At 47.0% G+C, this 21,113-nt stretch overlaps 1 long non-coding RNA gene across 5 annotated transcripts in view; it reads right to left on the reverse strand.

Annotated features, from left to right (window-relative positions):
* LOC115072777 overlaps positions 1-19,974 on the reverse strand; it is a 35,838-nt gene extending 15,864 nt beyond the window's left edge. For 4 of the 5 annotated variants that reach the window (XR_003851790.1, XR_003851793.1, XR_003851789.1 and 1 more), the window contains exons 1-2: positions 19,647-19,974; positions 1,557-1,687 (exon numbers count right to left, since the gene is read on the reverse strand). This is a non-coding gene — a long non-coding RNA (uncharacterized LOC115072777). Of the gene's footprint in view, positions 1-1,556; positions 1,688-5,112; positions 5,232-19,646 lie in introns of all 5 variants that reach the window. The other variant, XR_003851792.1, reaches the window with a different exon arrangement.
* Positions 19,975-21,113: the final 1,139 nt, after the last annotated feature.

Consider the following 21,113-nt stretch of genomic DNA (forward strand, 5'->3'; position numbering starts at 1 on the left):
AAGGAACGAAGGAAGTAAGGAAGAGAGGAAGGAAAGAAGTAAGGAAGGAAGGAAGGAAGGAAGGAAGGGAAAGAAAGGAAAGAAAAAGAAAGAAAGAAGAAAGAAAGAAAGAAAGAAAGAAAGAAAGAAAGAAAGAAAGAAAGAAAGAAAGAAAGACCTGTGCTGCAGTGATATTGTCAATAAATATTTCCAAAAGCCGGGGAATCCAGAAACAAAATTTTTTTTACGGCCTTTGCTTCCCAGATACACATGACAGCAGCTTTTGCAGTGAGCAGACAGGCTGGGCCCATAAGGGTCTCAATCTGGGGTTAAAAGAGGAGGTTTTCATTGAGTTCCCAGGGCCCTAGCTGCTGCAGAGACTTTGTCTCCACTGTGGCAAAGCCCATTCCCTTCAGTGGCCTTTTTCCAAGCCCCTGCAAACCCCACAGGCACCTTTCCCCTTGTTCATTTTCCTTTCCCGCTCCTGGTCAGCTCCTGCAGGGGAATGTACACTAGCTGACTTGAGGATAATCAGGGCTGCCATTTTCCCAGGTGATCCACACTCCAACTAGCTGAGCCCTCCCCATAGAACTTGTGCAGGCTCCACCTGCAGAATGAACTCAGCACCTCCACACTACCGCCCTGGTCCAAGCTCCATCTTTCCTCACCTGAATGACTATGGTAAGTTCCCCACTGGGCTGCCTGCTGCTGCCCCTGTCTGTGGTGGCAGACTGACTGATGCCTTTGATGTGAAAGTCAGCAGAGGACACAAGCTCCATGGGTTCCCCATGTGTCTGCAAGTCAAATCCAAATCCCTTCCTGACCCAGGGACCGGCTTCTACTTTTCCCCCTTGCACTGTGGTCCACGCCCACCAGGCTCCTCGAATTTCCACAAACATGGTGTTCCTGCCTGAGGGCCTTTGCACTTCCTGGACTTCTCTTTAAATATCCACATGACCTATACTCTCTTCAAGTCTGTTCAAATGTCACCCACTTAGTGGATCTGAGCTGATCACAGTGTTTAAGATTCAGGCCTTCCTTCAATTCTCCTGTTGCTTCTTTCTTAAAACACCAGCATCATCCAGGTGTGGATGCTCATGTTGTAATCCCAGCACTTGGGAGTCTCAGACCAGCTGGGACTACCTGTCTCAAAACAAAACAGCAATAACTCAGCATCTAACTATGCCTTTGATTGTTTGTTATGTTTACTGCTCATCTCTCCTCGAAAAGACAGCGTGTCTGGGCTCAGCACTGAGAGTAGACTGTAGCGTGGCATAGGTGAATAATAAATGTTTATTGGCTGGATGGATGGGTGGATGGATGGATGAATAAGTAGGCAGATTTATGGATGGTAAGTGAATAGATAGATGGATGGATGGATGAGTGGAATGATGTATAGATGTACTCCTGTAAAGTACATCCTATAATCAATCCTTTATTATACAGAAGGAAACTCAGAGGGGCTAGGTAGCTTTTACAAGATAAGTTAGTTATTGACATAGTTGAAACTTCAACTCAGGTCCTACAGACCCAAAACAACCAAACTCCTAAGTTTACTGATAGTAAATTAAACTCACCATAAGATATGCTGTTTTTCACAGTCTACCCTTCAGCAAAAGCTTGTTTCAGAGCGCCAGTACACCTGGTCTGCGCTTGCCCCATCAGGATTAGAGCTCACTGTGTTTGGATTAGTCAGAACCTGAGGCTCCTACAGTGTAATAGATGGGGAAACATTCATGAGAAACCTAGAATTAATCACCTAATTAACATATTTTGATTAACAGTTCCCCCAAGTGCTCATGCCTTAGAAATATTTGAAATATTCTACAAGAAGTGGATCTCAACAGATGATTTTTATTATTATTATTTTGGTCTTTTTGAGACAGGGTCTCCCTGCTCCCTATATCCCAAGCTGGCCTGGATCTCACTATGTAGACCAGGCTAGCCTTGAACTCACAGAGTTCCTCCTGCCTCTGCCTCTGCCTCCCAAGTGCTGGGATTAAAGGCATGTGCCACCATGCCCAGCTAACAGATTATTTTTTTAAGTACAGATAAGAAATTGCGTAGTAATTCTCTCTACCTGTACATGAACTGCCTCTATTCAAGAGACAAAACAGAAAAGCTCAAGGAAGTTTTCCTCCTCACAGGACAGCCAGCAGTCCAGCCTTCTGGGCTTTGAAATACTAATCTTAGCCAAACGTGGTGGCACAATCCTGTAATTCCCAGCACTGAGGCAGGAAGATGGCAAGTTCAAGGCCAACCTGGGCTCTATAATGTTTGAAACCATTCCTCTGGTATATAGTAAGATTCTGCCTCAAAAGAATTATTTTGTTTTCTTTTTTGGTTGTTGTTGTTTTGAGACAGGGCCTCACTCTGCATCTCTAGCTGGCCTGGAACTAGCTATGTAGACCAGGCTGGCCTCAAACTCAGAGATCTGCCTGCCTCTGCCTCCCAAGTGCTGGGATTAAAGGTGTGCATGACCATGCCCAGCTAAAAAAACATGTAATTTCTGTACAGCCCTCATAGTTTCACATATATCTACCCCCAAAGAATTTAACAAGTGTTTCAACAAAATATGTAGGAATGCTGGTAAGCAGCATCATTCATAAGATCTAAAGGATGACATTCACAATGTCCACCATCCACTGAATGAACAAACTGTGATATATCCTTATGACAGAATATTAGTTTCAGCCATAAAAAGGAATGAACCACTACACACGCTCCAACATGAATGAGTCTTGAACTCATTCTGCTCATCCGGTGTGGTCACACTTAGGAGGCAGAGGCAGATGAATCTCTGTGAGATTGAGCCCAGCCTGGTCAACACAGTGAGTTCTGGGACCATCTGGGGCCACAGGGAAACCCTGTCTTAAAACACCCGCCCCCTCCGAAAAAAAAACCAAGGACATTATGCTCAGTGAGAGAAGTTGGACACAAAAGTTCACATATATGATTCCATCTGCATTTGTGAAATGTCCATGGTGGCAGAAAGTAGGAAAGGAGCTTCCAGGAGTGAGGGGAGGAGGGGGTTAAGGACCACCTCCTTAATAGTTATGAGGTTTCTGTTGAAGGTGATGAGAATTTTCTGGAACCAGATATTGCAGATGGTTGCTCAACCTTCGTAGCACTCAGTATCTCTGAGTTGCTCATGTTGAATCGGTGCATTGTATGTTTTATGGGTTTTATTATTGTGTGGGGATGTGTGCTTGCCAGTGTGCCACAGCACACATGTGGGGATCAGAGGACAACTTTTTGGGAGTCAGTTCTTTCCTTTCTTCTACTTGGGTCCTGGGGATTGAACTGTGGTTGTCAGGCTTGCACAGCAAGTGCCTTTACCCACTAAGCCATCTCACCAGCCCTGTTTCGTGAGTTTCAATTTTTTTTTTAATGCTAGAAGGTAAATGTTTAAAGTCTGGCCACAGCACCAGGATGGTTTGATTTGGTACTGCTATAAGAGGCAGGTCAGCAAATGATGAAAGACCTTGGTGGCAACTGTTGCCTAGGAAGAGGTATCAGGCTGGGTAGCAGACTCACAAATGTGGCTAAACTGGCGATTGTAGAATTGAGGTTCCTCCTTAGTGGCCTTGGAAATATGGCATGGGGGCTGGTGAGGTGACTCAGTGAGTCAAAGAAGTTGGACTCACAGTGGAAGCAGAGAACCAGCGCCTGAAAACTGGTCCTCTGGCCTCCACACATCACAATACACTCATATACACACACTATAATCATAAATTAAGGTTAAAAGATGTCATAGAGATGAGGGGATGCTCAGTTTGTAAAGTCCTTGTCATGGAAGCATAAGAATCTTAGTTCGAGCCCCAGCACCCACATAAAAAGCCAGCATGGTAGCATGTGTCTGTAATCCCAGCTATGCAGGCACAGAGATAGGCAGATCCTTGGGGCTCACTGGCCAGTCAGCCTAGCCTAACTGGTGAGCCCCAGGTTCCAATGAGAGACCCTGTCTCAAAAAGTAAGATGGAAGGTACCCAAGGACAACACCAGAGGTTGATCTCTGTCTTCCATGCACATGAACACACAAGTGCACATACACACATACGCACAATGTTGGCATGTTGGGGCTGGGCATGTGGCTTAGTGCTAGAACACTTGTACAATGTGCCTGAGGCCCAGGGTTTTAATACCTAGCACTAAAAAGAAAAACCATAACATAACTAGCACAGTGCTATTTTGATAAACTAGAAAGGTTGTTTCTTTACCTTCCTTTTCATTGACTAAGCCATACATCCTTGCAAAAAACCTAAATAAACTGGGGTGGGGGTGCCCGCCTGTAACCCTAGCACTTGGGAGGCAGAGACAGGAGGAGCAGGAGTTCAAGATCAATCTCAGGTAGGTAGCAAGTTTGAAGTGACCCCAGGCTACATTGAGCCCTGTCTCAAAAAATTAAATAAATAAATAAAAATAGTGCCTCAAGACATGGCTCAGTGGTTAAGAGCACTGGCTACTCTTGCAGAGGACCCTGGTCCAGTTCCCAGAACCCACGATAGCTCACAATCATCCATAACACCAGTTTCTAGGAATCTGATATCCTCTTCCAGCCTCTGTAAACAACAGGCATGCACATGGTACATATACATATAAGCAGGTAGAACATATATACATAAAATAAAAATAAATCCTTTAAAAAACTATTTCTCAGCTGTACAGCTCCTACCCTGGAGATAAGACACTGACATCTACATCCTGGTGTGCATCCTTCCAGACCTTTCTCTAATCAAATATAAACATCTATCTATAAGAATATTTTTAAAGACTTATGTCCTCTGTGTGTGTGTGTGTGTGTGTGTGTATGCATGTTTGCATGTATGGAGGTCAGAGGAGAACCTGCAAGAGTTGGCTCTCTCCCTCTACCATGTGGGTCCCAGGAATTGAACCCAGGTTGTTGTCCAGCTTAGCAGCAAGCACCTTTACTCACTGAGCCATCTTGCCAGTCCACTTATTACTTTTGAAGTTTTAAGTGTTTGTATTCTTTTGCAAAATTGAATTCATGCTCTCTGTCTTGGTTTGCAGCCTGCTTTTTCCACTCAATGCCGTATCAGGGCAATCTTTCCATTCCAACACACACAGACTTATCTCGTTCTTTTTAATGGCTACAGAACATGGATATATCACCATTTACTTAACCAGCCCCTTCTTGTCAGATCATTATCTTTCCTCCAACTCTTCACGTCACAAACCAGGCTCCGAGGAACACCCTGTTCGCATATACTCCTGTCCTCATGGGAGTTTTTCTGTGGGGGATGAGAAGTGAAATTGCTGGGTTCAAATCAAACGTTTTCTGTTCTGGGGCATTTTAATAACACTTCAGTTTGGGACACAAATGTATATTGTCTCTGGCCTTCGGACAACAAAAGAGTTAGAACTGAAATGTGCTGAGCCTTTGCTTAGCTCTGGCCCCCCAGCCCTGCTTCCCTTCACCACAGCTATTTTCATTCATTTTATAGGTTCGCTTTCTCCAGGATCGACTCCAGCAGAGGGAAAAGACATCAGCCCCTCCCATGTCATTCTTCAAACATTTAGAGGAAATTGATTTTCCACATGGGCTGTGGCCAAGCGAGGGATGCGCTGGCCCAGAGTTCCTGAGACAGCCTATTACCAGGAGTGCTTGCTAGTCTCAGCCCAACTCGAGGTATATCATTAGCAAGTGTAATTTCTCATCAGGCCAGTGTTGCCCATTGCCAAAAGCAGCAGTGGCTCTGAAATAGGATTTCCCTTCTAATCCCCTTTAAAGGGAAGATCTTGTAGAAACTTGAGGTGTCTGGAGAATGATTCTATTCTCTAAGCAAGGACAAAATAAAAGTGGTCCAAGCAGCCGAAAGCCCACCTAACCTCTCAGAGCTATTCCTCTTCCTGCTGGGGATGGAAGCCTGATCTCCCACACGCACCACAGAGCTCCATCCAGCCTTCTGCTGACACCTTTTCATCCATGATTTCTCCTGGCACTAGTCAGGACACTTGTGTGCAAAGGACAAAAATGTAGGCTCCAGGTAACTTTAGTAATGGTAAATGTAGAGCTGGAGAGATGGCTCAGTGGATTGAGAACACTGACCGTTCTTGCAGAAGACCCAGGTTTGAATCCCAGCACACACATGGCAGCTAACAACATGCAAGTTTAAGCCCTGCCTGACCTACAGAGTGAGTTCAAGGAAGCCTGGGTATCTTGGTGAGACCCCATTTCAAATAAAAAGTGGAAAAAGGAGACAGGGCTTGTAACTCAGTGGTGGTATACTTGCCTGCTGTGAATAAACCCCTGGGTTCAACCCAGGACCCAAACCACAAGAACAAAACAGGTGCCAGAGTTCAGAACGGCCTGGAACTCATGATTCCTGCCTCAGTCTCCAGAGGGCTGGGATTACAGGGGTGCACCACCATGCCCAGCAATTTCTTGTTCCTCTTTGAACTTAAGACACTTGGTCTTACCATGGGTGAGGGTGTCCCCATTATAAACAAGGGCTCTGCTTTTCACTTTGAGAGACAGACTCAGTTTCATTCCCAAATGAGCTTCATGAGGGATGATTTAGCCCAGCTGTAGACTAGGGTAAGGCCTCCAAGAATTTTTAAAGCCCAATTGCGGGGGTGGGGGGGTGGTTTGGAAAAACGGCTCGGGAGTTAAGAATCATACTGCTCTTGCCTAGGATCTGAGTTCGGTTCCTAGCACCCACATCAGTTGACTCACAACCACCTGTAATTCCAGCTCCTGGGGATCTGACACCCTCTTCTGGCCTCTGCAGGTACCTTTCACATGTTCATACCCACACAGAGATACACATATACATAATTTAAAAATAAACACTAAATCTTTAAAGTTGGAGAGGTCAAGCTATAGGTAGGTTAATGGTATTAAATGTGTTTTCCATTTGTGGATTTTGTCAATTTACAATTTATTTATCTAGATATGACCCTATCATACATAAAAGAACACTGGAGTCCATTGAAAATGGTACCTGGTAAGTCCTTTCATTTGTGAAAAGGTCTCATGTAGCCCATGCTTGCCTCCAACACACTAAGAACTTCTGATTGTCCTGTGTCTACCTACCTCTTGAATGCTGGGATTACAGGCATGTCTCACCTGATTTTTATGCAATTTCCGAGAATTGAGCTCAAAGCTTAGTGCACACTTCCCAAACACTCTACCAACTGAGCTATATCTCCAACCTCTCCTGGCAAGTTCTGAAGCTGATAGAGCTTTGCTGCTGTTAATGTTATTGCCAACACTTCCTCTCTCTGAAATTCCGCTGTCCACATTGGCCTCATCTTTGCTAGATGGTTGCAGCACCACAAGGTGCCAGCCTCTGGAGGGCGCAGAAGGGTCTCTGCCAGGGGTACTTGGCAGTAGCCCACAGGTCCTTTTGTCTCATGCAACTTTATCCATCACATTGTTCAGAATGGTTCTCAAGCCTTTTGCTGAGCCAATCACTTAGTGAGGGGTGGGGCTATCCCTTGAACTATCAGACCCACTTCTAGGGTTGACAGGGAGTCAGGTGCCTTGAGTCCCACTGGGGGAGTGTTTACCTGGCTCAGGGATTATGATAGGATGGAGGAAGTGGGGCAGGGATGCTGGGTAGGCCACACCCACTCCCTCATCTCCTCAGGGCATTCCCTCAACAGCTTGTCTGCAAATCCAGTTTATATGTGTCACCTTATACTAAGTCAGCCCGAGAAGCTGGGGGCTCTGCTGACCTTCAGAGTCATTTTAAACAGCCACTGTGACACTCATTAGATAGTAAGAATCTCAGATAACTTTATAGCACTTTTGAGCTGCTGTACACCCTCCTGTCTGATTCTTCATGACCTCCTTAGTTCTCTGAAATAGGGACAATGAAAAGTATCAGGTTCAAGGTCAGTGGCTGAGCCCTGGGCTCTATTATTCAATTTTTTCCCTTCCTTCGTTCCTTCCTTCCTTCCTTCATTCCTTCGTTCGTTCGTTCGTTCGTTCCTTCCTTCCTTCCTTCCTCCCTCTGTCCCTCCCTCCCTCCCTCCCTTCCTCCCTTCCTTCCTTTTTAAAGAGAAGGTCTCATGCATGCCAAGATGGCCTTGAACTTGCTATGTAGTCCAGGATAACCTTGAATTTATGATCCTTCTGCCTCCACCTCCCAAGGGCTGGGATTAGATGTGTGCAGCACCGTGTCTGTGTAGGCAGTGCTGGGGATGGAAGTCAAGACTTTGTGAGTGCTAGGCAAGCCTCTACCTACTGAGCCACACCCCAGACCAAGCCCTGGATTTCTGACCTTCACTCTGGGCTCTTTTCTCCCTGGCCTCCCGGCTACAATGAAGAGACAATGTAGGCCACCAAGTCACAGGAAGCATTGGTGACTGAGGGTGTGGGTGACCAGGGAACCAAAGAGATTTGACTGTGAGTAAACATGACCTCAAAACTGTGCTTAGGGTGACAACATCTAGGTATAACTCCTGATTTTCATGAGGATGTCCACAATTTCCATATTCAGTCACATGCTGCAAACAGAGCTACCAAATAGATGGCGGCCTATCTCATCTAAACCATGTGCAGGCTGTGCCATCCAGATTTGTGGAAGTCACTGTGACATTCAGTGACAGCACAGCCCAGTGATACATTTCCCAGAGCATGTCCCATCCTTAAGTGATGCATGACTGTGCTGTGAACTCAGGAAATGATGGAATAATAGCAATAATTACTGTGATGAAGTACAGGCATGCCCTTTCTGAGCTCAGGAGGGAAACAGTCTCCCTGAATCACTCTGCAGAAGCCATCTGATGGGCGCCTCCTTGCCTTTCACTGCAGGTTTTGCCTTGCTGACTTACAGGAGGAGAAAAAGATGGTCCCGATGAGGAACGCTTGGGATAAAAATGGGGTGCACTTGAATCTGTTACTTCTCTTGTTGCTGTGCCCAAACACCTGACAAAAGCAACTTAAGGAAAGGTTTATTCTGACTCACAGCTCGAGGGTATACAGCCCATCATGATGGGGACGGCATGGCCGCAGGAGTGTGAGGCTCTGGTCATACCATGTCAGGAAGCAGAGAGAGATGAACACTGGGGCTCAGCTTGCTTTCTCCTTTTTATTCAGACCAAGCCCCCAGCATATGGGATGGTGCTGCCCATATTCAGGGTGACTCTTCCCTGTTTGTTAAACTTTTCCAGGAACACCCTCACAGACACACCCACAAATGTACACCATGGTGATTCTACTTTAAGATTATTTTTAGTATTTTAAATTATGTGTATGTGTGGCTATATGTTGATTTGTGCATGTGAGGTCAGTTCCCAGTTGAGGCCAAAAAAGGAGGTGGGATCCCCTAGTGCTGGTGTTACAGGTGGTTATAGGTTCAGGAAACTGAACTCAGGTCCTTTGGAAGGGCAGCAAGTGCTCTTAACACTGAGCAACCCTCCACTCCCTGTACCCCCTCCATGGTGATTCTTAATCCAGCAAAGTTGATGCTGAGACTGAACTATCACAGTCCCCAAGCAAGGGCATATAATGCAACCATTAGCTTCCATGCTTACGGAGGATGCTGGATACTTCAGTGTGAGAACACACTCAGACACAACGTTAATGAAAGGAAGGCAGGTGATCTGTGAGAAAACCATCCCAGTTCTGTGTCAAAGGTAGCAGAAAAGAGTTAGCTGTAAAGAAGCCCAGCTAAGGGCACTGCCTCTGGGTAGTGGAGTTGTGAGGGGCTTCCTCCACCTTCCCCATGTTTTCTAAACTTTCCTGTCTTTCTACAAAGCTTTGGGAGGAAAAAAAAACAACAAAAAAACAGGGTCACATGTAGCCCAGGTTGGCCTCAAACTCAATATACAGCTGAGGATGACCTTCAATTTCTGATCCTCCTTCCTCCGCTTCCCCGAGTGCTGGGATTGAGGGTGTATGCCTCCGAGGGCCTGGTTTATACAGTGCTGTGGAAGGAACCCAGGACCTCATGCATTCTGGGCAAGCACTCTGTCAACTGAACTACCTCCCCAGACCCAGAGAATCATTTTTATAATAAGGGATGAAAACTTAAGGCAAAAGGCAAGGAAGTTGGGGAGTTCCAAAGGCAGGGCTTCCTGTTATGTGGACACATTCTGAATAAAGGGGAGGAAAAGTGGTTTGCAAAGTGGAACACTAGAAATCCCATCTTTAAGAAAAAGTTTTTAAATTACATTTAGTTATGTGTTGTATGTGCCATAGCTCATGTAGAAGTCAGAGGATACCTTGTAGAAGTTGGTTCTCTCCTACCATGTGGGTCCTGGGGATTGAACTCAGGTTAATAGACTTGGCAGCAAGCACTTTACTTGCTAAGCCATCTTGCCAGCCCTGGAACCCCCATCTTGAAGGAAACCTCTGCAGGTGGTGGTGTAGCCTCAGCAGAGCTGGCTGACAAGGAGCAAATGGACAGATGTCTTCCAATAGGGCTGGGGAGTTGAAGAGCTTTCAGTCATGCAGCAAATCTTTCTTGAGGGGCTACTGCCCTGGCGGCTGGAGATGCAGCAGTCATCTGTGGCTGGGGATGGAGCTCAGTTGACAGACTCTTGCCTAGCATGGATGACACTCTGAGAGACTCTCCAGCACTGTATAAACTGGGTGTGGTGACACACACCTGTAATCCCAGCAGTCAGGAGGTAGAAGCAGGAAGGTCAGGAGTTTGAGACTACCTTGGGGCTACATGAGATCCTGTTTCAACCCTACCCTACCACCACCACCAAAAAAAGGAAGGAAGAAAAAGAGAGAGAGAGAAAGGGAGAGGGGAGACTTGCTCACTAGTATTTTTTGCTAGTTCAGATAGGAAGCTGAATTACTAAATGGAGGAACAGAAAATGAAAAGGCCCCGAGGCAGGTAAAAACATGGCACCTCACCCCACAGTGGGGTCTTCTATGCCTGGAATTGGTGCGGAGGTGGAGAGCAAGTGAGGATAGGTAGCTGGGGGCCAGGCCTTGCAGCGCCAGGAACTCTGACTCCATGCTAAGTTCGGTGTGAAGCCATTTGAGGGGGGTTCAGCCGCTAAGCAGCATGATCTGGTTTTGAGTTTGTCTTAAAAAGGCCCCTCCGGCAGCCAGGCAGAGAATGGATGGTAGGGCTGTGTAAGCCGATCAATACACAAAAGCACTTAACACCCGGGCTGGCGCAAAGTGAGTGTCTTAATAAGTGGTAACTGTTTTTCATTATGGCTCCGTCATCCTTATTTTTGCCAGTCAGCTTTTGTCTGCCGAGAGCTAGTTCACCGTCCTTGGACATCCAGCTTCATGTGGTCCTGATAGAGCATTCCCACCAGCTGTGGAATTTTTCAAGTTTGTTTTCCAGGTGTTTCATATCCTTGGAGAAGTGATGGGAAAAGCCAGGAACAGGCTGATAACCCACAGCCTGAAAGGGCAGCGAGACCACACCTGATAGCAGCCCTGCTTCATCCTTGGGGTGAGCTGCAGTTATAACGTAGAGGAAGCCTGAGTCCTGATTAGCGGTTTCAGTCTCCACCAAAATACTGGCTCAACATAGTCACTGTTGTACAATCCAACATAATTGGACATATTTTTAAATCCCTAGTTGGGTTTGGTGGTACAGGTCTATAATCCCAACTACCCTGGAGGCTGAGCAGGGGGGATCACAAGTTCAAGCCCTGTCTGAGCTAGAGTGAATTCAGTGCCAGGCTAGACAACTTGGTGAAACCCTGTATCAAATAAAAAGTATACTTAAAAAAATAGATGCTGGGGACATGGCATAGTGAAAGAGCACCTGCCTTGTGTGCAGGAGGCCTTGGATTCAATCCTCAGGGCTGCAAAAACAAACCAACCATCTCTACCCCTTTGCCAACACCCTCTCTTTGATCTCAAAGATGACTTTCTCCTGGAGTCTATGGCCTCGTCTCCCCAGAACACAGCTCACCAGGTAGGTCTCTGCTTTCCTCTCTGTATTCCTGGGGTTTGGCCAAGCCATAGCTTTACACTTACCACCTCCCCTCTTCCAGGCTCTGAGCTCTGTAGAGCTTGTTTAGTGCAGTGGTGTTTACCATGAATGCCAATTTAAATCTTCTTGGAGGACATAGTTCAGTTGGTAGAGTGCTTTACCTAGCATGCATGAAGCCCTATGTTTGATCCCCAGCACCACATGAACCAGATGTGATAGTGTATGTCTGTAACCACAGGTGCCTACACTGTGCCACACAGTGTGCCAAGCATGTTGTGTCCTTATTTCATGAGTCCTTATAGACTGTTCACTGTAGAGTAATGCTGAAGGTAATGCTTACCTTCCCATTTTTAGGATGAGAAAATTGAGGCCTAGAAAGGGGAATTCACCTGCTCAGGACCACAGTGTTAAAAGGACCTGAGATATGAGTCAAGGGCTGTCCCAGTCTCTCTCTCTCTCTCTCTCTCTCTCTCTCTATCCCACTGACTCACGAGTGCCAGATCTCTCCCTAGCTCCCCCTCGCTCTGCTCTCACACTCTCCCTCTCTCTCTCTCTCTCTCTCTCTCTCTCTCTCTCCTTATTTATTTTGAGACATAGACTCGCTCTGTAACCCAGGCTGGTCTGAAACTTACTGTATAGCCTCACTCTAGCCTCAAACTTGTGGGCAATCATCCTGCCTCAACCTCCAGAGTGCTGGGACTATAGGCATAAGCCACTACTCCTGGTTTAAATTCATTTTGAAGCACTGTAAATTGAATACAAGTTCAAGTTCAATCCTGTTGTCATGCCAGCCATGATTTGAGCCCCATGATGGCAGTGTGGTTCTGGACTATGTGGATCATTACAGAACATTCTACCAGCAGTAGTCCAGATGGGCACGCCATTCCTTACTTTTGGACTTATGACACAGATGGTAGAAGTGGACAGTTCTAAGTTCAAATCCCAGCTGCTGGTCTTAGTTGCTCTGTGATACGGCTGTGCTGTTTATCTGTATCTACCTTACCTTGTGTGGTCACAGCCTATGAATTAACACATGGAAAGGGCTTCAGTCAGAGTCTGACACATCATCAGCCCCAGGCAAGGGTTAGCTATGATTATTAAGTGTCCCCTAATGTGGCCAGTGAATAGCAGGCCCTGTTTAGTGTAGCACAGGCCCTGGTCAGTGCAGTGCAGGCCCTGATCAGCACAGAGCAGTACAGGCCCTGATCACAAAAAATGAGGTCATGACTGATTGGATGAATGGGCTATATTTCTGGCTTTAATAGAAACAGAATGTCTCCTTAAAAAAAAAAAAAAAAAAAAAAAAAAAAAAAAGAAAGAAATTGCTTTTTTTTGGGGGGGGGGGTCTTTTTGAAGCAGGGTCTCCCTGTAGCCCCAGCTGTCCTGGAACTCACTATGTAGACCAGGCTGGCCTTGAACTCATAGAGATTGACTTGCCCCTGCCTCCCAAGTGAGAATTACTATTTTTAATAGTTTATAGAGGCTGGGCACTCAGGAGGCTGAGGTGGGAGGCCAATTCCAGGTTCCAGGCCAGTCTGGGCTACATAGTGAAACCATCTTTTAAAAAAACAAAAAAATAAACATTCTGGATGCAACAGGACAACTGCACTTGAACTCTTAGCAGCTGTGAGCTACCTGCATAAGACCTGTGTAAGATTTCACAGATCAACACGGCATTCCAGCATGGATAGGGGAGGGGCTCCAGAGGCCACGCCAGTCCCTGAGGAGCAGCCATTTTTCTTTAGTGATGTAGCCACTGGTAAGCTGCTAATGCTCCAGTGAATAACCTCACACCAAGCTCATGTCAGTAGCCCCGATTCAACCCAGTGAGTCATTAGAAAAGACATAGAAGTGGGAAGGGGGTCTTGTTGGGAAGAAGGGTCCAGAAGGAGCAAGACAGAGGTAAGAGACAGTGATGGGAGGGAAACAGATTACTAACAGAAACAAAATTGTCAAATGATAAATAAATTTTTAAAAAATAATAAAACAGGCTGGAGAGATGGCTTAGCAGTTAAGAACACTAGTTGTTCTTGCAGAAGACCTGGGTTCAAATCCCAGCACCCACATGGCAGCTAACAACTGTCCATAACTCCAGTCCCAGGGGATCTGACAGCCTGTTCTGACCTCCACAGGCACTGCACAACACAGGTGCACTTACCTACATGTAGGCAATACACGCATACACATAAAAATAAAAATAATAAATAAAATTTAAAAAATAAATAAATAAAACAGCCTGCACTTATTGAGCATTTACTGCATACCAGGCACTAGGTGGAGTGGTCATATATGATCTTTCACACAGCCTGAAGGGTGTGGTGACTAAGCCTCACAGAAGGGGCAACTGAGGCTCAGAGGGGTTGAGAGTCCAGGTAAAGCTCTGCTGTCAGCTTGCTGGTGGCCCAGGATTGCTTCTAGAAGTGTCTTTACCCTTCAGATTGCTCCCCTCATTCTCCCTTGGAGGAGGAGAGGTTGGGAGCCCAGCTAGAGTGGACACCGCCTTCCCCCTGCCCCCGATCGATCCTCGGAAGGGGAAGGGCCACGGCGCCCCCATTGTGAGCACACACCTGTGAGAAGTAGAGCCCCCTTCTCGGCTTTCTTTCCTGTTCCCAGAAAGACTTTTGACCCTGGTTTCTCAGATTCATTTCTGTCCCCATCCATCCCCCGGGCGCCGGCCCTTCTCGCGTGCTCACCCCTCCCCACCTCCCCACGCGCACCGCAGGGCCACGGCCAGGGCTAGAGACAAGGCCGCCTTTCTTCAAAGTGCTTCGCCCTCATCTCATAAATTCTCAGGCTCGGCTTGATTGGCTGCGACGAAAGAGAGCTGGGCCCCCGCTCGGCTCCCCAGATACAAAGTGAGTTTGTGTGCCGTCTGCCCACGTGAGGCCAATCACAGAGGCCCGCGCCCCTCACAAGTCCCAGGGGACAGAATGCCAGCGAGCCTGGTGTCGCAGCCAAATTATCTGTGGCAAGACAAAGGAAAGCAGATAGCTGGGAAAACCAAGGCAATGTGGAAGCAGTGAGCCCACCTCCCTGGGGCCTCCAACCTGGGGACATTTAACCCTTCCCCCGCCACCTGGCTCCTGTCTGGAGATGGGAACAGCAACCACACCTTGGGCAAAAAGCCCCAAAGCCACCCTGCCACTCTCGAGCCTCCCATTTCCCCGAAGGGGCTTTATTCCCAGTCTTTCCAATGTTTCTGCACTAAAATTAGTCCAACCGTGCTTTCTAATTCTGTAGACACTACCCAGCTTGTGCAAATGTCCCCCTCTTCCATTTTGGGTGGATTTTTGCATATTACAGACTGCCAGTTCTGGCGGGGCTTCTTGGGGGAAGAGAGAAGTTGAAAACTCAACACATTGCTTAGAGTGCAACAAATGCTACGAAGCCCAAAGTTCTGATTTAGAGACAAAGCTGTGCATGACAGCTTGGAGGAGGGAACACGGGCAAATGCCCACCACAGATCACTCCCAATGCACAGGAACCAGAGCTCTGATTGACTTAACACTTACTACAGGACTGGGTCTTTCTCCGCTTTTCTCTATGTACAATTTTATTTGTTCTGACTGCACCCCTCGCCTTGAAGATGAAATGTTATTCTCATTTTACAGGTGAAGAAACTCCAGCTCCCTGAAGATTCATTGACCTGCCTGAAGAGGCCACTAAAGATGAACAGGTTGACATTTGAACTCAGAGCCCCTGGCCAGGAAGGTTAGTTCTTCACCTCTGCCTAGAAAGTCATATTCAATATTATTATCTTCATAAAATATAAGGCACACTCTACAAAGATGGGAAAAGGTCTGCACTCTGTAACTGCAAATGCAGACAGCAAAGTTGGATGTGGTTTGTGATACTGTCTTATAAAGAGATTGATGGTAGGTTGGTGGACCAGAGGGAAAGTACTAGAACAATCTCAGCCAAGAGGTTGAGTGACTTTCAGCTCTCTGCTCCCTTTTGTTGGTGCTTTTCTACTTCTGGTTGTCCTTCATGAAGCACGCACACCTTTGCCTTTGAGCTAGAGTGTAGGGCTAGAGTGGTCAAGCAGTTCCCTAGCATGGGGGAGCCCTGGGTTCCATCCCAGCCATTACCAGGCTCTGTGGTAATCTCAGCACTCAGGAAGTAAGAGACAGAAGGGCCAGGAATTCAAGGTCATCCTCAGCTACATAGTGAGTCTGATGCCAGCCTGCGCTATGTGAGACCCAGGGAGAAAGAAGAAAGGAAGTGCAAGAGGGCGGGAGACAGGGAGAGAAAAGGAAGGAGAGAGAGAGAGAGAGAGAGAGAGAGAGAGAGAGAGAGAGAGCGCTCTAAGCATGCAATGCAGACCTGTGATTCTAGTGTGGGAGGCTGAGGCAGACAACTGCTGATCTGAGGCCAGCCTGGGCTACTTAGTGAGACCCTGCCTCAAAACACAAAAAGAAATACATGAATGTGTATGTCTGTTAGGTGTGTGTTGTATCTGATGTGTGTTGTATATATCATATATATGTTGCACATGTCGTGTTGTCTGTGTCATGTGTTGTGTACTGTATACATGTCATGTGTACTGTGTGTTATATTGAGTACTGTATTGTGTGTTGTGCATATGTCATGTATTGTGTGTCATGTGTTGTATACTATGTAAGTCATGCATGCTCAGAGTACATGTCATGTGTGTTCTGTGTAGGTCATGTGTGTCATATGTTGTTCTTTGTCACATTGTGTGCTATGTGTGGTATGTTTATTTCTTGTGCTCTGTGTATTGGTATATGTATATGTCATGCATGTTGTGTGTTGTAGGGTATATACTGTATGATGTATGAATGTCATGCATGACATATAATGTGCTGTGTGTTGTATATGTCATATGTGCTGTGTGTTGTATGTGCTATGTGCATGTCATGTGTGTTGAATGTTGCATGTACAGTGTCATCTGTATCATGTGCTGTGTGTTATGTATAGTGTGTATATTGTGTGTGTCATGTGTCGTGTATGTATTATGTGTGCTGTGCTCGTGTGCACATGAGTTTCTTAAAGCAAACTAGGCCAACGGAAGCTGGAATCTCAGTTATTTAAATCCTGACCAAAACTGCAATTTGGGGACTTCAAAGTCATCCCAGCCCTGTTGCATCCAAAGTCTGAAGTCATCTGCCTCCTTGACCAATGCAGGCTACAGAGAGGGGGTGAGCCCTCTGGATGGTGCCCTCCAGGCATGGCCTGGGGAGGAAAGGGTGGCTAGGGAAGGTGGAACCTCCAGATAGCTCAGAAGGCTTCCTTCCTGTGGCCCTCCCTCCCCCTATCGGGGCTGCCCCAACTTTATCAGGAACCTTTGAACAATCTGGAAGACCTGGCCCAGAGACTAACGCCTATGGGCCTGGCAAGAGGCAGCTTCACTGATTCTAGGCCTGTATTTTTCATTTCTTGTTTAAACAGTGAGAAACACCTTCCCATACCAAAGCAGAGCATGACTTAAATCCAGATAAAATAAATTCCTAAACCTTGAAAACTATATGGAAATTTACAGGCCAATTTGAAAAAGTGAGAGCCTTTGTCGTTCCCAGAGGGGCACATTCCACAGGGCCAGGGTGGGTGCAGCCCAGGGCTCTGCCTCCTGGGGACCAGGTGTGGGAAGTGCCACTCAGAACTCATACCCCCTTGGCAGAGGGAGTGGGTCAGAGGCTGCCCTGCTCGGGACTCCGTGCCACTCTCTGGGGTCTCTTGGCTTCCCAGAGTCCTAATCCACTCCAGCCCCAACACCCAGCCTCCCTCCACCACCAGCTGCTGCAGAAAACCACAGTCAACTTCTCCGTGCTCCCGGCAGCCAAGTTTTCTCTAAGAAAACACGGAACAGAGGAGACCAGCTAAGTTCCATTCCTAGCGCTGGGGGTGGGTTGAGGCTGGCCGGGTACCAAGGCAGAGAACAAGGCCTGGGGTGAGGTCCTGGGCAACTGGAGGCTGCTGCTTGGTGTATGTGGGGGTCTTACAGTGTGCGAAATGGTGACCCACGTGGTCTGACCCATGGCTCAATGATGGGGGGGTCTGATCCTGTGAGATGCGGCCTTTCTGTGTGGGAGTTTATGTCTACTGACCCCCTTCCCCAGCTTCGAGCCTTGGGGGCGGGGGCAGACTCACCTGGGTAGATGGAGCCAGGATGCTCTGTGCCCTCTAAGAAAGGAAGACCCAAAGCATGGGAACCTTCTCCACCAGGCACCAGGCCCCGCTTCCTAGATTTCAAGGTTGACCTTTCTTGTCCCAGCAGACTGAGGGTGAGCAACAGGGCCTTTCTTCACCAGCCCCAGGGACTGCATTCCACCCTGCCAACCTCCCTAAACCCTCCCTCAACCCAGACACTGATCTTTGCCTGAAACTTTCTTCAGATCGCCCTGCCCCCCCAGTACTGCCCCCCACTTGCACTGCCCTCCACCCCTGCACAATAGAGAGCAAGATTGACATCAGAGAAATCAAGGTCGGTTGACTGGGATCTGAATTGGGGCTTGGAGGCCTACTAGATGGTGAAACAAGTAAAGGCATGTGCAGTGCAAGCCTGATGATGACCTTAGCTTGAGCCCAGGAATCCATATGGTGGAAGGAGGGAAGTGAACCCAAAAGTTGATTCTCTCTCTTACACAGACATAAAATAACATGAGTTGGGGGTTGGTCTCCCCTCCAGGGTCTGAGCCCTTACCCTCTTAACTACTATATTAAAAAGTAAAACCAGCTTTTACATGGTGCCCGCGGTATGCCAGTGTGCCAAGCACATTGTGTATTTCATGAATCGTCAAAGACACTCTACTGCAGATAAATCTGACCTTCCCATTTTACAGTTGAGAAAACTGAGGCTGAGAAAGAGGAATTCACTCCTTATGACCAGTGTTAAAAAGGGTCAGAGCTGAGATATGAACCCAGGGCTATTTTATTTTATTTTATTTTAAAATTACTGGGAACTGGAGCTAAGGCTACATAAGCCAAGAATGCCAGGAGGCACCTCTCTCACCATTTTATGTGGCTGTCGGGAAGTCACAGGATCTATGGTTGAGTGTAGACTTTACAGTGCAGCCACAAATGGGGGACACCCACTTCTCTGTAAATAATCCCCCCACCCTATGCTCTGTTAAAAAAAAGAAAAAAAAAATTACTGGAAACTGACCCTAGAGCCTCATGCATGCTCGGCATAAGCCATATATCCCCAGTCTGTTTTGTATTCTTTTTCACTCTATAAGCTAGGCAGGCCTTGAACTTGCTGTCCTGCTTCAGCCTCCCAGTTGCTGGGATGACAGGCCTGCGTCATCATTAACCTCGGACAACTTGCCCTCACAGAAGCTGTCAGAGGAAGCCGGAAGTGAGAGGACACAGGGAGGCCCCCGCAGTGGGATGGAACGTGAGCTTTCTCACTTTGGGGTGGAAGGGTGGCAGGCATGGAGGCAGCTGCCAGGCAGGAGGCTTTGCCAGAGCTTATTCTGCCTCCCAACTGCTTGTGCTCCCCCACCTAAGCCTGCCCAGACCCCAGCCAACTACTCAGTTCTGCAATTGGATATCCTTTCTTCACCTTAAATGCCCCCACCCCTGTCCGTCCATCTCTTTATTTACTATCACTTACTTTATTGCTTTATTGAAGTAGACTTGGTCTATATTCATGTGCACAGACTTAAAGTGGACAATTTGATATTTCAGCAGCATACACCTGGGATCCTGTCGCCATCACATTTACAACCTATTCACTCCAGTGAATACACTGTCACCCCAAACGTGTTCTCATACCCCTTTCTCATCCCTTCCATCCCATTTCCCAGAACCCAGATACACACTCACCTGTTTCTGTGTAGAATTTTGTATACATGGAAATAAAATACAGCAGTCTGACTTCTTTCCTTCAGCATAATTCATCTTAGATTCTCCATACTATGTATATTAATATTTCATGCTTTTTTATGACTGTGTAGTATTCTGTTGTATAGATACACCACAGAACTCTTTTTCCTTCCTCCCTCCTCCTCTTCTTCTTCCTCTGTCTGGCTACGTTGTCCAGGCTGGCTTTGAACTTAGGATCCTTCTTGGGGTCAACTGACCCTCCTGTCAGCCCCCAGAGTAGCTGAGACTGTAGGTCTGCCACACAGACATGCCATGGCTTGCTCCTTCCCTCTCAGTCCTTCCAATCTGGTTTTGATCTCCTCTGCTCCACCCCAGATTGCCCCAGGCCCCGCCTGACGTGAATCAGTGTGCTGGCTGTGCTGTGCTGTGCTGGCTGTGCTTCTTCCTCGAATCTTCCGTGAGTCAGGCAAAGATCTACGGTTAGCTGCACAGACAGATCCTCTGTAGAAGAAAGGCAAGGCTAAAGGGTGATGAATATTTGGTAGTATTTCTAGACATAGATGCTACACACACACACACACGCGCACACACACACACACACACACACACACACATATTTGCAACCTTCCACTTGTTTACAGCAGTAGATTATGAAGCCCCTCGGGATAGCGTTTGAAACTGAATCTTGTCCCTGAGTCTCTACTGCCCGGTACACGTAAGTGTTTAACCACACTGTTCTGTTGCTTAATTACATATTTATAAACCCATCAGCACTTGGGTATCGCAGAGGAGGAAATTATGATACAAGTCATTTGTACTTGTTTGTTGATATTCTTTGATATTGTTTGAAATTTTTACAGAGAGCTCTCTTTTCAGCTTACTTACTTTTTGATATTTTTATAATCTGGAGAAATAACAAGCTTTTGAATTTTTAAAAAATATGAGTGGGGAGGTGGGCTGGGTCAATCAGCAAAACACCTGCTGTGCAAACATGAGGACTCGAGTTGGATTCCCAGGTAAAAATGTACCACATGCTCGTAATCCTAGTGCTGGGGGAGGCTGAGGCAGGAGGACCCCTGGGGCTCTCTAGTCAGACAGCCTAGTCTACTTGGGGAGCTCCAGATCAATAAGAGACCCCATATCAAAGGAAGTGAATGATGTCTGAGGCTGATGCTTGAGGTTGTCCAGCCACTGTACTCACTTGCACAGATGTCCATACACACTTCCAAACACATACACACACCACCCCCACACACATAAAAGCACACACATGCAGTGTGTGAAATTGTAGGAATTTGAGCGATTTCCTTCAACTGAGAGGAAGCGTTGGAGTCTGGGCACCTGTACAATGCTATCTGTTGATGACTCTATAGTTGGAAAACCAAACCCAACCACCATGGAGTCAAGGTACCCCTCTTAATCAGCAGGCCTTCTGAATGGGTTTGGCAGGCACACAGCGGCTCCATG

The sequence above is a fragment of the Nannospalax galili genome, unplaced genomic scaffold, assembly GCF_000622305.1.
Source record: "Nannospalax galili isolate Female #2095 unplaced genomic scaffold, S.galili_v1.0 scaffold120, whole genome shotgun sequence".
NCBI lineage: Eukaryota > Metazoa > Chordata > Mammalia > Rodentia > Spalacidae > Nannospalax > Nannospalax galili.